At 44.9% G+C, this 14,546-nt stretch overlaps 1 protein-coding gene and 1 non-coding gene across 3 annotated transcripts in view; both read right to left on the reverse strand.

The window, feature by feature from the left end:
• The window catches only part of PIP4K2A (phosphatidylinositol-5-phosphate 4-kinase type 2 alpha), a 255,060-nt gene that overhangs the window by 187,935 nt on the left and 52,579 nt on the right, over nucleotides 1-14,546 (reverse strand). The window lies entirely within an intron of this gene.
• Nucleotides 6,368-6,491, reverse strand: LOC142452245 (small nucleolar RNA SNORA54). The gene has a single exon (XR_012785268.1). It is a non-coding gene; the product is annotated as a small nucleolar RNA SNORA54 (small nucleolar RNA).

The following is a 14,546-nucleotide window of genomic DNA, read 5'->3' on the forward strand; positions in this document are numbered from 1 at the left end:
GTGGCAAAGGCATCTTCCTTCCAGAGACTTCCGGGCACCCTCCCCCAACTCCAGTTTAGATGAAGCCCTTGTTATTTATTTTCAAAGCAGAGAGCCCACTTCCCTTTTAGCCTCCCAATTTTGGTCATTGTTATCAGTGTGATGTGTGGAAAGTCTGTCTCCCCGAGATAATTGGGCCCCTGAGAGCAGAGGCCAGGTCTGCTATGGTTCCTGCTGTGCCCCCAGGGTTGTTTGTAGACCAGTGGCTGGCCCATGGCCACTTTCTTCCACGATCCTTCTGAGGCCTCACAATTGGTGCCACTGAGGACAAAACCACAACCCCGCAACCTCTGAGACTGGAGTGGGAGTGGCAGCTTTAGCACGCACACAGGTGCCTGCTACCCCTTAATAATCACGGACATGAGGGGGCTTCCACAGGCTCATGGAGAAACTCTATTTTCTTTCAGTTCTACCCCGTGCCCCCCCCCCGGAACTGTTTGAAGCCCCCTTCTACATTTAATTCCTGACTATCTAAATCAGCTCTGGCACTGTTTGCCATAACTCAGCCCCTGCATGGCACGGTGCTCTACATGTGTGGAGCAACAACGAATACACCTGCATTCATTTACAAACCACACCCACGGGCATTTTAAGGCTCTTGGCTCTAGACCAGCGATTCTCAACCTTCCTAATGCCACGGCCCTTTCATACAGTTCCTCATGTTATGGTGACTGCCCCCCACCCAACCGTAATATTACTTTTGTTGCTACTTCATCACTGTCATTTTGCTACTGTTATGAATCGGGCGACCTCCGTGAAAGGGTCCTTTGACTCCCCAAAGGGGTCGCGACCCACGGGTTGAGAACCGCTGCTCTAGCCTGTCTCAGCCCTCTGCACTGTGACATCCTGTGGCGTGACTGCCTTGGCAAAATACTCTCTTCACAGCGACCCATGCTGTGGTTTCGCTTTATGTACAGTTATTAAAATCAGAAAACGTACATAGTTACGGTAAAAACCACCAAGCCTGTTACCGTTTCTAGGGTTGAAGGTGTCATTTGCTTTTAAAATAGTCAAATGCGAATTAAAACCCAAAGCTGAAAAAAGCCTACCACCCGGTGATAAATTTTTTTTAATTATTTAAATAAAATAATTTTATTGGGCACTCTTAAAGCTCTTATCACAATCCATCCATCCATCCGCTGTCTCAAGCACATTTGTACATATGCTGCCATCATCATTTTCAAAACATTTTCTTTCTACTTGAGCACTTGGTATCAGCTTATTTCCCTCTTCCCCCGCCTTCCCTCCCTCATGAACCCTTGATAATTTATAATTTCTTTTCATGGCTTACACTGATTGCTGTCTCCCTTCACCCACTTTTCTGTTGTCTATTGCCCCCCAGGGGGTTATATGTAGATCATTGTAATCAGTTCCCTCTTTCTCCACCCTACCTTCCCCTTCTCCTCTTGGTATTGCTACTCATTATTGGTCCTGAGGGGTTCATCTGTCCTGGATTCCCTGTGTTGCAGGTTCTTATCTGTACCCATGTATATGCTCTGGTCTAGCTAAATTCGTAAGGTAGAATTAGGGTCATGATAGTAGGGGAGTGGGGGGAAGCATTAAAGAAGTAGAGGAAAGTTATTGGTTTCATTGGTGCTATACTGTACCCTGACTGTCTCTTCCTTGTGACTCTTCTGTAAGGGGATGTCCAATTGTCTACAGATGTGCTTTGGGTCTCTACTCCACACTCCCCGGTCATTCACATTGATATGATTTTTTGTTCTGGGTCTTTAATGCCTGATACATGATCCCATCAACACCTCTTGATCACATAGGCTGGTGTGCTTCTTCCATGTGGACTTTGTTGCTTCTCAGCTAGATGGCTGCTTATTTATTTTTTAAGCCTTTAAGACCCCAGACACTATATCTTTTGATAACCTGGCACCATCAGCTTTCTTCGCCATATTTGCTTATGCACCCATTTTGTCATCAAGGGATCATGTCAGGGAAGCTGAGAAATGTGATAAATTCTCAATCCTCTAGCTCAGGTTACACTTAGCAGATGCTGACATGGGGAGTTGGTATTTATTCAATCAACAATCTAAATGTGAATTCTTGCCTGGAAATGTTCTTTGTTCTATTCATTGATGTTGTGTTGTCAGGTGCCCTTCAGGGGGTTCCACCTCTTAGCACTCTCCCTGTACTTAACCACACTCTTTAAAAAGCCAGGGCAGGGCCATTCATCCCCAAGAGTAGCAGCCACTCTGGAAATCAGGCTCAGGGCCACTTCCAGGACAACTTTTAGAAGGAAAGGCTGTTCTGAAAAAGAGATAAGGAGAAATGTATGGGGGAGGAGGGGCGGGGTGGGGAGCAAGGCCTCCCTTCCTGCCTTGCTGTGGGGCGGAGGGGAGAGAAAGAGGAACGGGAGGCTGAATAAGTTCTAAGTGAGCAGAGAAGCCACTTCCTGCTGGGTGCCGCCCTCCAAGCCTCACCCATGTAGAGCGGTGGGAGGGATCGTCTAGGATCCTGGGCCACTGGGGTGAAAGCAATTTGACTCTAAAGTTTCTAAGTCCATTTATCTTCTCGGAATGGGCCTTTTTTCACTTCGGGAAGTGAGCTCTCTGCAACAACAGGCTCGCCATCCACCCATCTTTAAACTTTCTTTTCTTGACTCAGTTCTGCCAAATAGCACATGGTGGGGGCCCAGGGGCAGCTGCTGCCTTAGACACCTACAACACAACGGGACCCCCTGGGGCTCAAGCAGCACACGGCAGGAGGCACCTTGCCCCTCTGCTGAAAGAATCACCCTTAGGAGATGCTTCTGGAAGCTCCAGCACTGCTCTTGCAATCTCCAACTCAGAAGTTGGGGAGGCTTTAGGTACAGGTTTACCTTCCATATCAGTGACACTAGGGACTGGTATCAAAGCCAGGACAAAACAGCAGTTGCCTGGAAGAGACTGCCCATCTCTTACAGTAGGTTCTCTGCAGAGTGGAACGGAGGGGCTCTGGACAGTACAGGGCTTTCTGCTAGGTGCTTTCTGATAGGCTCTAGGGTTATTAATAGTTCCAACTTAATTGTAAAAAACCAATAATTCAGTACTTTTTTTCTAGAAAATGTTACCCTGTATATAAATGCTTGCTGAAATGCTATGAAAACGTCACTGAGAAGATGAATTATTTTATTTCCTTGGTCAGCACTTGTTGGAAATGCTCCCTAAGTGGGAAAAAAATTACTAGATGTCAATGCAATCACAAGGGAATGCAAGACCAGCCAGGAAGGCTCGGGCTCGAAAACGCAAGCATACTTATGTGTGTTAATACTTTCCAGAGGTGTTTTGCAGTGATGTGTTTGGTGCCATGTGACTTCATGACTGTTGCTTTCATGGGCGCTGACAGTGGATCCAAGTAAACGGAAATCCCAGACAGATTCCATCTTTGCTCTCTGCATCACAGGGGGGGTGGGGGGGGTCCAGTTGTGAGGCCTTTTGTTTTTTTACGTTGAGATGTAATCTTCACGGAAGCTTCTAGTCTCTGATCTTCATCAAGTTTTCCAGTCCTCTTTACTATCAGCAAGCAAGGTCGTGTCATGTGCCTATTGCTGGTTATTGACGAGTTCTTCTCCACTGCTGACGTCTCTGATGTCACCTTCTTCGTGTCGTCCAGCTTTTGGGATTATTTGCTCCACATAGAGACTGAATAAGTATGGTGATATCCTACGACGCTAACACGTGCCTCTCCTGGTGTTAAACCACACAGAATTCCCTTGTTCAACTCAAACGACTGCCCGCCTCTTGGTCTATGTATAGCTTCGACAGGAGCACGCATGACTAAGTCTTCTAGAATTCCCACTCCTTTGTTCCAAACGTCATGGCCAGTGTGTTAGTCCTGGTTGACTAGAGAAACAAATCCGTCGACACTCACAGTTGTATAATGAGAAAACATCCCAGCCCCATCCAGATCAAGTCCATAAGTCCGATATTAGCCCATATGTCTAAGATCAATCTATAAAGTCCTCTTCAGACACATGGAACACATGCAATGATGCTGAATGCAAGAAGATCACAGGCTAGTGTGTGGGAAGTCTTGTGGATCCATTGACATTGCAAGCATGTCAGTGTTAGTAGGGGTCTCCACATGACTTCTCTGGCTCCAGAGGCCTAGCTCCATCAGCCTCTCTCCATGTCTCTTCGCCACAGGGATGTCTCGCAGGGAGTGAGCCTGTGCCCTGCCTCCAGTGAGCTGTTTATCTCCTTAGTGTCTCCAAATGAGGTCATCAAGCTACTACCTGATTGACAGACTAGACTCCACCCCTTCACTCTGAATCTTCAGATTGACAACAGATCATGTAAGTACCACAGCCAGGATGGCTGTAAACAATTCCATATACTAGTGTAGCTTTTACTACAAAGTCCTGGAACTATCTTGACAAGTTCCTAATAACTATTCACTGAAATGACGACAAGACTAATTAGAATGCATACAGACATCTGTACCATTATTAATTGACTTGTTGGATCACTCTAAGAGATTTCTGTTTATCCCGCCTGCCAATTGTTCAAGCTGAGAGTTTATTGTTGATGCTGGCTCTAGTCTACAGGTGGCATAATTCCACTGGAGTCACTGAGGGCTGGGGCGGACTCACCGATTCAGATGTCACTAGGCATTCCTCACTGGGCTATCTTGGGAGTGCCAAAGCAAGCATCCTGCTCATCCTTAAAGGCCAAGTTCATAGCCATCAGCTCTCAATGTGGTTTCAGTGCCCTATTCCTCCTGTCCTCCCTTACGCCCTTCTCTCAACTCCTACAACACACTGAATGTCACAATCATATAACCACCCTCTTGACTGCTTGACACCATCCTACCATTCCCGCATGCATTAGTCCTGTTTACCTGTAGCACACCCCCGGTTCTTGCTACTCAGTGGTCGCCTGTGGACACTGTACTCCATCTTCGCTCAGCTGGGGAAAGCCAGTCTCGCCCTGGTTCTCTGGCCACATCCCGCAGGGGGAGCACGGGAACAGTACTCAAGCCACCAGTGCTTCCAACTCGCCTGGACATGACAACTGCCTGCGACACACACATGACTCAGTTCTGGGCCACATGGTCTGGAGACGGAGGTTTTTTATTCAAACAGCTAGGAGAAGAGACCCTGCCCTGCTGGACTCAACGAGTCCTGCTGTGGAGGCCACTGGCCATCAGAAGAGGGAAGATCCAGCAACCGCAAAGGAGGAGGAGTTGAAGGGAAAGGAACTCCCAAGTAAAGAGGGAGTGAGGTGCTGTTTGAGCTTTTCAGCCAAATTGCACCTCAATGTCTGTGGATGTATGGTTCAGTAAGTTCTCTTTTCAATTGGGCCCGATGAGTTCCGTCCTGCTGCTTCCAAAAATCTTTAATGTTATGAAAGAGCGCTCAATGATTTTCAATTAGATTTTCAATTCGCTGAGCTGGTTTAGGGATCTCTGGTTCCCACCAGTGCTAAGGAGTGTGGACCGTTTAATGGGTGCCTTGGGTGAGGGCCATGTTTTATTTTGTTTTGTATCGGACCCAACACCTCACATTGGGGTTGATATACACCAAACGTTGCTGTCACTGCCCAGAGTGCAGGCCTCCATCTGGAACACAACATTTGCATAAGCGTCAGCCCTCCCATCATCCCCTGCTGGTGGAGACAACTCTTGTTGGTAACTGTGGGATTACAAAGAGACTTTTCCTAGCTTTGTCTCCCCCCCAAGACATACCAAACATTAGAGGCTATTTGCCAGCCTATGGTGGGAGGTCAGATGCTTAAAGACATCCTCCCAGAAGGCAGTCAGTTGCCAGGCAACTGTCTGGGCCCACCACAGGTAGGGCCGGCTCCCTGCTGTTAAAGACAATGGGCTACTTCTCCCTAAAGCCTTGTGACAATTAGGCTGGTCCCTGTAGGTGGGGTTTGCACCCTACTGATAATGGTTTCTATGGAGATCCAGAGAACAGGTCTAACCTGCTCAGTGACATCCAAAGTTAGGCTGCCATCCTGAGTCTAGGATCCACCTTTCTTGTCACATATGTACCCCAAACCTTCCCCCCTTCCTATTGTGTATATATCCCTAGATTGTCCCCCTTTCATTGCTGTATAACCTATAGTGCACCCCCTTCCTGTGATGTAATCTTTACCTGTAATTAGTGGGCTTGCATGCCCCCCAAAGATATATAAACTCTGGGTAGTAATACTCTCCTTGGCCTCTCTCCACTTCCCCATCCTCTCCCCCTGTTCCCTTTTCCCTTATCCTCCTTCCCCTCCCCCTCTCTCCTGCCCTCTGGTCTCCCATCTCCACATGGGCCACCAAGTAGAGCTGAGGCCAGCATGCTACCATGAAATGTGTCTGACTCCATTATTTCTTTTTTTGCCTCCCTTGTCTCCCAAATGTAAAATCAGACAGACATGTTGTCAGTCTTATATTATTTTGGGAATTTCTGTAGCACTGGAATGGAACCCATCGGCAGTAAATCGGATAACAGGTTCCGAACAGTGCATCTGACTCCATTATTTCAATCTCTATTTTATCTCTTATGTTCCCTATGACTTTATCATCTTTATATATCTTTTAACCGTACAAATTCGCCTTTTGAACCCGTGATTAGTTGTTGGGGGGGGGGGTGAGGCTGGCCTTTCCCCCACTGGTAATGCATTGGCTCCTGCCCTCCAGGATAGCATGCCTCACTCAGGATGAGGCGGTTGTGAATCCCAGGTAAGTACAGGGAATGGTCTTAGGTACAAACCTCCAGGCGCCTGTCAACACATGCATACTGCTTCAAGGGACAAATGCTTGTCTGTTCAAGAAACTTCTTAAAATAATAATAATTTATAAAGTATCAAGGGTTCATGAGGGAGAGGGTTGTGGGGGGGGGGATGAGGAGCTGATACCAAGGGCTTAAGTAGAAAGCAAATGTTTTGAGAATGATGAGGGCAACAGATGCACAAATGTGCTTGACACAGTGGATGGATGTATGGATTGTGATGAGTTGTATAAGCCCCCAATAAAATAATTTAAAAAACAGGAACTTTTAAAATTTTACTTTTGACTTGTGTAGACCCATAATAACTCCTCCACGGGCATTTTCGGATTTCTCTCTTCATCTGAAGAATCTACAAAAGAATGCTTTTAATCATCTATTGCTTCCTACAAAACTCAAAGGAAAATACCCATTTCTTTAAAAGGAAGAATGTTTTGACATTAAATTTTTTATCTATAATTCTGACACTAATTTCAATTGAACAATGCTAAACAGTACTGTCTTTATTCTTAATATGAATGTCTAAATGTCTTCTAAAAGAATATGCCCCACCAAAGAAAACATCAGGGATCTAGTACAGAACATGCGTTCTGGAAATGTGCTCTCTCTCAAGTGTGAGTCTTTGAAAGGCAGGGAGTGTACCTGGCCTGTCCGCCTGTGGAGGTTAAAGCCTTTTCAGGCCTTCAGGCCAGGAACAAGAAAGAATGCATGGAAGACTGTTATTTACCAGCTCACTTCTCTACATGGCTGCCATCATGCTAAATTTCAGATGCAATATTTTTTGTGTGTCGGTGTGTCAGACACACAGACTGGCACTATTGAGAAATCATTTTCGGCTGAACTCAGAAAGGGGACCTGCCTGTGGGGGGTGGGGTTTCATGGCTACAAACACTAGTGATGTCACGGCTACAGAAATAGGTGACACCAAAAAGGACAGACAGGAAAATAAACATGTAATTTTTCCCCTACACAATCATGTGCGAATATGTGAACATACTTAACTCACTCCAGGAGGGAAAGTTTTCTAAATATTCCTTTGGTTGATAGTTTCAGAATTAGACTTTCAAAACTTGGCCTTACGTTGGCTGTGTGGAAGCAGGAGGTTATGTCACAATATGCTGTCTTAGAGGAACGTTTCTATAGTAGAACCCCGTACTCGACGGCACCAGGACTTGACATCATTGAATTTTGACACGACGTTTCGAGAAAATTTTGCATTGGAGCTCAAACAAAACATCGGAATCCGACCCGACGCACGTGATTTTTGCGAACAAAAGCAGTTCGTGTTTCGGACACTCAGCGTTAGTTGGCGTTGGCGGTAGGCATTGTTTAAACCTTTTTCAGCTGTGTTACAAGCATTTTGCTAGAATTTTCTTAGTTTTTGTGGCTTTTTGTACTGTTTTTAGATTTTTAAAATGGGTCCTAAGAAAAGAGTTTTTGTTAAAAACTTTTCATCATGATAAGGAACTGGTTAACCATGTTACCGATTGATATTGTAGATGATAACTTAGTAAATCCTAGTAGAGAACAGTTAGGGAAATGCCAAGAGCAGACCACATTAGACAGATTTTTTAAGAGAAAGCCAGCCAGGTCCTAGTGAAAAAGGCAAAGAAGGGAAAACCTCCTAAGAAGCAGCTACCAGTTGTTTTTATGGAAGGGGATTCACCTTCCAAACAATGACTCTCTCTCCATCCCTCCTCTCCAAAACCATGTCCCCATATCCAGAGCCTCATCATTGTCAAGGTATGGGCTATACTGGAGTTGTTAAACACTTTTTTAAGGTCGTCTTTCTTATTTAAATTATATTATTTAACTCTGAACTTAGTGACTTTGAAATTTCTGTGTCATGTTTTGCATAAAAAGGCAAGGATAGGGCAAAAACTTGGTGGCTGAGAACCAATTCATCCATCTTCAGTTATTTCTTATGGGGAAAAATGGACTCCGAACTTGACTGCATCGCATCTCGCTGCTCCTTCTAGAACGGGTCAGCACTGAGGCCCAAGGTTCCACTCTACTTAGAAAATTTCAAGAGTTACCCACACAACTCAAAGTGTTGAAGTGACAAATGGCGAGAAAGTAAAAGATTTGTATGAACTGCAGGGTCATTCCTGGAGAGACCCGGAGCTCCACGAAACAGTGCCGTCTCTGCTGCGCACACTCTGTGCCTCGGCGGAGAAATCAACCACATTGAAAATGCTGCAGTCATACAGAAAGCTGAGATCTTTTTGGAACACGACATATGAAGTGGATTTATTAAGCGCATTAAAAAGACAAGAAGAAGAAAAGATAGGATACTAAGTTTATACTGTCAAAAGTCCAAAATGCATAGTGAGGCAATGGAGTTAGGATGTCAAAGTAAAAGATATGGGAATAATGATAATTTCTAATTTACCAGGAGTCCTTGATGGCGGAAGGGAGGGAGGGGGAAAGCGAGGAGCTGGTACTAAGGGCTCAAGCAGAAAGAAAATATTTTGAAAATGATGAAGGCAACATATGTACAAGTGTGTTTGATACAATTGATGTATGGATTGTTGTGAGAGCTGTAAAAGGCCCCAATAAAATGATTTATTAATTTTAAAAAAATTAGAAGACATCTCATGCTATCTGTTGACAAAAGTATGAAACAAAGTGTAAATAAAGGATAAGCTTCTCGGAGTAGATTTCCCCTAGCCCTCCCTTCTACTGAGGTGACTGAGTAGTTGCTGGATCCCACAGGAAAGAGAATGAGGGCAGCCCTCATTTGTCTATAAGTCGCTATCAGGAGCTCTGTAACATCAGTTATTTTACATATATCACCTCATGGAGTCTATAGACAAATCTTTTATTTTTAATTTATTAATTATTTTATTGGGAGCTCGTACAGATATAACATTCCAGAGTTCAGTCACCTCAAGCTGTATGGTACCACTGCTACCACAATCAGTTCCAAAACATTCTCTTCCTTCTTGAACAACTTGACATCAGCTTCCCTTAATCTGTATTCCTCCCACACTCCACCCCCAAGGAACCTTTATTATTATTTGGGGGGGCCGTATCTTATACTATCCAATATAGACAAATCATATTACATATTGTGGTAGTTAAATAATCTGGTGTCAGTTTGAGGATTAATAATGCCGGGGTGGAGTCTAGTCATCAATCAGGTTCATAGCCAATGAGGCCTCTGTGTAGGCATGACCTTCTCCTGAGGATTCTGGGAACTCCTATATTCCTCCTTGGACATGGGAGACTCTCTCTCTCTGCTCACTCCCTTGGAGACTCTCTACTGACATGGTTCACTCCCTGAGAGATGCTCTACTGACAAGACACATGGAACTACACTAGACCTCTGGAGCCAGAGAAGCACTGAGATGCTTCCATTGCCACTGGATCCACAAGACTTCCCACCCACTAGCCGGTGATCCTCCTGCATTCAGCATCATTGCATGTGTTTTGTGAGTCTGAAGCGGACTTTATAGATTGGTATTGAACATATGGGCTAATATCAGACTTAGGGACTTGATCTAGACTGGGCTGAGATGTTTTCTCGATATTCAAATGCTCTTACATATAAAGCTCTTTCTTATACACCTATGAGTGCCTATGAATTTGTTACTCTAGTCTCCCCGGACCAACACACATATGAATATTCATCTGTTTTTTTAAGTCTCCCCTTCAAAGAAGAGAAACCTGAGTTCAGTAACATGAAATACCTCCAGTAAAGCCAAAGTCATCTTTGACCTCACAAATCTCAAACTACAAAGCCCACTGCTTTTCTCATTGTTTTGATACGGTTTCCATAACACAGCTCCATGCTGTGGGATGCACACCCAGAGAAATCCCAGAGGTCGGGAGTCTAGCCCAGCTCTGCCTCTTTCTGGCTGGGGGCTGGGTACCATGGACAACCATGTGCCCCTCTGACCTCAGCTCCTTTCTCCATAACTTGAAAAGGCTGCACTGGCTGCATCCTGGCTCCTTCTGGCTGTACCAGATGGATTCCCTTAGAATAATCTTGTTTTACCCTGTCCTCAACTCTACTATTCTTCTGTTCCTAAGCACACAACCTGGTATATGACTGACGGCAATGAAATCAGCATGCTCCGTACAAGCAGGGGTGGCAATACGTTTGCTCATGTACTTTGGTCACTCTATCAAGAAAGACCAGATCCAAAGTAGAGGGTCAACAAGGCGAGGGAACCCTCGACGAGTTGGACCGGCACAATGGTTGCAACAAGGGGCTCAACTACGTCAAAGACCGTAAAGATGGCGCCAGACCTGGCAGCATTCTAGCCTGTTCTGTAAGCTCCCCAAGAGTCGGTGCTGCCCCCACAGCAACTAACACCAGCACAGTCAGCGCATCTCGCCCTTGTCCTCCTGCCTACAAGACGGTTCAAGTACTATGAAGACTCACTGGACAAAGGGACCTTGGACTAGAGATGGCTTTCAGGGCGATGCGACTAGTGGTAGAGTTGGTCATTATGGCTTATGCTAAACATGGGGTGTCCTAAGAGGTGCCCTCTCATCAGGTGTCCTAGGAGCATCCTCTAGCTTCTAGCAGCTAACATATCTCCATGCATACCTGAGCTCTCAGACCCCTGTCCTCAACACACCAAACACCCGTTCATTCATGTGTCCATGGCTTTCTCCTTGAGGGCACTAACACTACTTACTTATCCCTATTTCCCCAGCAACTAACTCCTGCTACAGTGACTGAACTTAAATCAGTGTTCAATAAATGCTTATTTAAAAAAACAAAAAAGGCAGGTATTTGAGAGGAAAGAATCTATGGGACTGATCAGTGGGTATTGTGACTCACAAGAGCCTATTAAGCAATGGCTAATAGAAACCTATCCCATTTTGCCCAAAGACATGTTTCTGAAAAGCGGCGAGATGTAGAATGAATCTTGCTAACAATTTTCTAAGAATCTTACCTGAATTTTTCTTACACTTTTTAATTTTTCAAAATAAATGTTCATAATTTCTCTTTTATAATCTGGACTTCTCCCTTTCCCCCCTGACATCAGTAAATGACCCCTTAGGGCAGAAGTGCCAATGTGTGTGTCCCAAGACTATAACTCTTTACGGGAGTTGAAAGCCTCATCTTTCTCCCGAAATTTAGCTGGTAGCTTCAAACTGCCCACCTTCTTGTTTGCAGCCCAATGCCTAACCACTACACCACCAGGGCTCCTCAAAACACCATAGTTAATCTAAATTCTTAAAATACAGAGTGCTATATTTTTAAACATCATTTCATTGGGAGCTCTTCCAGACATTCCATAGCTCAATTACCTCAAACGATATTACGCAATTGCTACCACGATCAGTTCAAAACAATTCTTGAACTCCGTGATAACAGCTCCCCTTTATCTCCTTCCTCCCCAACTATTACTGTGCCCCACCCCCGCCAGGATCCCTTACTCTTTTTTTTCTACAATAGTTTTGGGTTATTTTTGTTTTTTCTTTTGCCACATCTTACACAATCCAATATATCCGTTCACATACAATTCTGTTGTCTGATCCCATCGAGTGGGGTTATACAGTCATCACTACTATCCACTCCCCATTCCCTTCTTCCCGTACTCTCAGGGAACCATTACTCCTGTTACTGCTTTTGAAGGGTTATTCATCTTGACTCTCATGGACCAAATGATCTTAAACATACAAATGAACACATGCAGAGCTAGTATGATTAAGGAAGTAAAACAAATAAAAACCCTTCATAGTAATGGGAGGAAACATTAAAGATTAGAAGATTGTTATGTGGTACATCAGTGCCACACTTCACCCTGGATTTATCATCCCTTCTGCGTGGCCCTTCTGAGAGGGCTGTCCAATAAAATACTGAGTGTTTTAATTTAGCTCATTTACTCTTACAATGATAAACCACAGCATGACACAATCATGATCACCTTAAAATTTATTTTAGTTTCCCCCTAAAATACAAATAATTATACTCCAAAGTCACCATGTTTTTTAGTTCAAATGGTAGACATTAAACCCTACTACCACTGAGCTAAGACTACCTCAAAGCAACCCTATGGGGCAGTGTTGACCTGCCCTTGGGGTTTCCAAGGTTGTAGTCTCTATAGAAGAAGACAGTCTCATCTTTCTCTCACTGGGTAGGTAAGTAGGGTAGAACTGTCAACCTTTCGATTGGCAGCTATGAACAGGGTAGTGAAGTACTGGGGGCCAGCGGCCCCAAAGCTCCCAGAATTCCCTGGAGCCACCCTGCCTCTTTTCTTCTAAGGCAGACACTTGGTTTTTATTGATGTCTTCTCCCTTCTACCAGTACGTGGTTTGTAGTAGGTGCTCCACAAGGGTTGGTTAAACAAAGGAGTGAATCAACAAACTAATGTATGAGGAGTTTCAGAGAAGTCATGAACAAATAAGATGAAAGGGTACTGCAATTTCTCCACACCAACTCCCGTAAGCTCCCTCATACACTATTTCCATGGCTTCTCACGAGGGAGCTAGAGACACTGCAAACAGACTTCAGTTGCTGATTCTAGGATGAAGGGCTGAAAGCTAGCCACGGGAGGAAAAGCAAAGGCAGTGTTAAAAAAAGAAAAAGAAGAAAGGATATATGATATTAAAAGAATCCTGTGAAATATCCACATGGTTATCGCAATTTGTGAGACGGAAAATTCCTCGACCAATAGAGTTTTGTTTTGAGGCGGGCAGGGGGGAATAGATGAGAGGGAGAGGGAGATCAAATGCCTGGTCAGTTTTTTAGAATCCAATCCCAGTTCTAAAAAACTGGGCACAAAACATGACATGAGGAAAACAAAAATAAGTAGCTGCCACTTAGGCTAGAGGAGCCGGAAGCGTACTGTTTGGCCTCACCCTTCAATATCAGAATTAGCATACCTCAGCTCACCCCTCCCCCCCCTGCTTCTTAACCACATTTGCCGCTTCCTGGTCCAGTGCATGCTCATTGCTACAGAATCTCGACTGGTTAGCCTCTGCATGCGACACTCTACCCAACACTGTCGACGTGACGTGAACAGTCCTCGAATAGCGCGCATCTTCCCGCAGTCCACAGCGCCACAATTGCTCTTTTTTCCTTTCTTCCTAATAGAATTCCCGGGACCGAGTCTTGTTTGTGTCTGCACAGAGCTTCTCTCTCTGAGATTGCAGTGAGACGCAGCTGAATGCTGCAGAGTGTTTCTGACGCTCGATGCCGTGAGGTTTCCCAAGGACAACCCTGACGTGACATCGGTGTGCACGTGAACATGGAAACCGAAAGCATTTTGCACATCATCAAGGCCTCTGGCCTTCAGCATTCAGCTTTGCCCTCTCATGTGCAGGGAACACCGATGCTTATCTTGCTGGAGGGGGGGGGCGTATACTCCCGAGCGGGCGCTGAAGCTCATTTTAAAGGATGTAAAGTCAAATAGAGTAAAGAGCCTTAGCCTGGGACCACCTGCATGACTTAAGAACTCACAGGCGCCCACCAGGAAATGGCGTTTAGGCCAGCGGGGTGTCTGTGGACATTTGGGGGCGGGTGCAATGACAAAGGCAAATGGTAGGGCACAAAGATTACAGTACCCATGGTCCCTTCCAGCGGCAGCATTCACACAGTGTCACAACTGGTGCACTGCCCCAAAGCCTGCTCTAAGTATTAAAAATATAGAGAGAATGGTAGCTTATCATGCCATACAGTTAATACTTAAATAAAAATAAGAGGTACACAAAATGAGATTATAAGAGTTTTCAAATATTAATGAAAAATATTTAAAAACCTGACAAAACCCCCAGTAAGTGTGCCCTTTAAGACATTTCAATATCGCCTCTTTCCTTGCTCTTCATCTTCACC

The sequence above is a fragment of the Tenrec ecaudatus genome, chromosome 6 (assembly GCF_050624435.1).
Source record: "Tenrec ecaudatus isolate mTenEca1 chromosome 6, mTenEca1.hap1, whole genome shotgun sequence".
Taxonomy (NCBI): domain Eukaryota; kingdom Metazoa; phylum Chordata; class Mammalia; order Afrosoricida; family Tenrecidae; genus Tenrec; species Tenrec ecaudatus.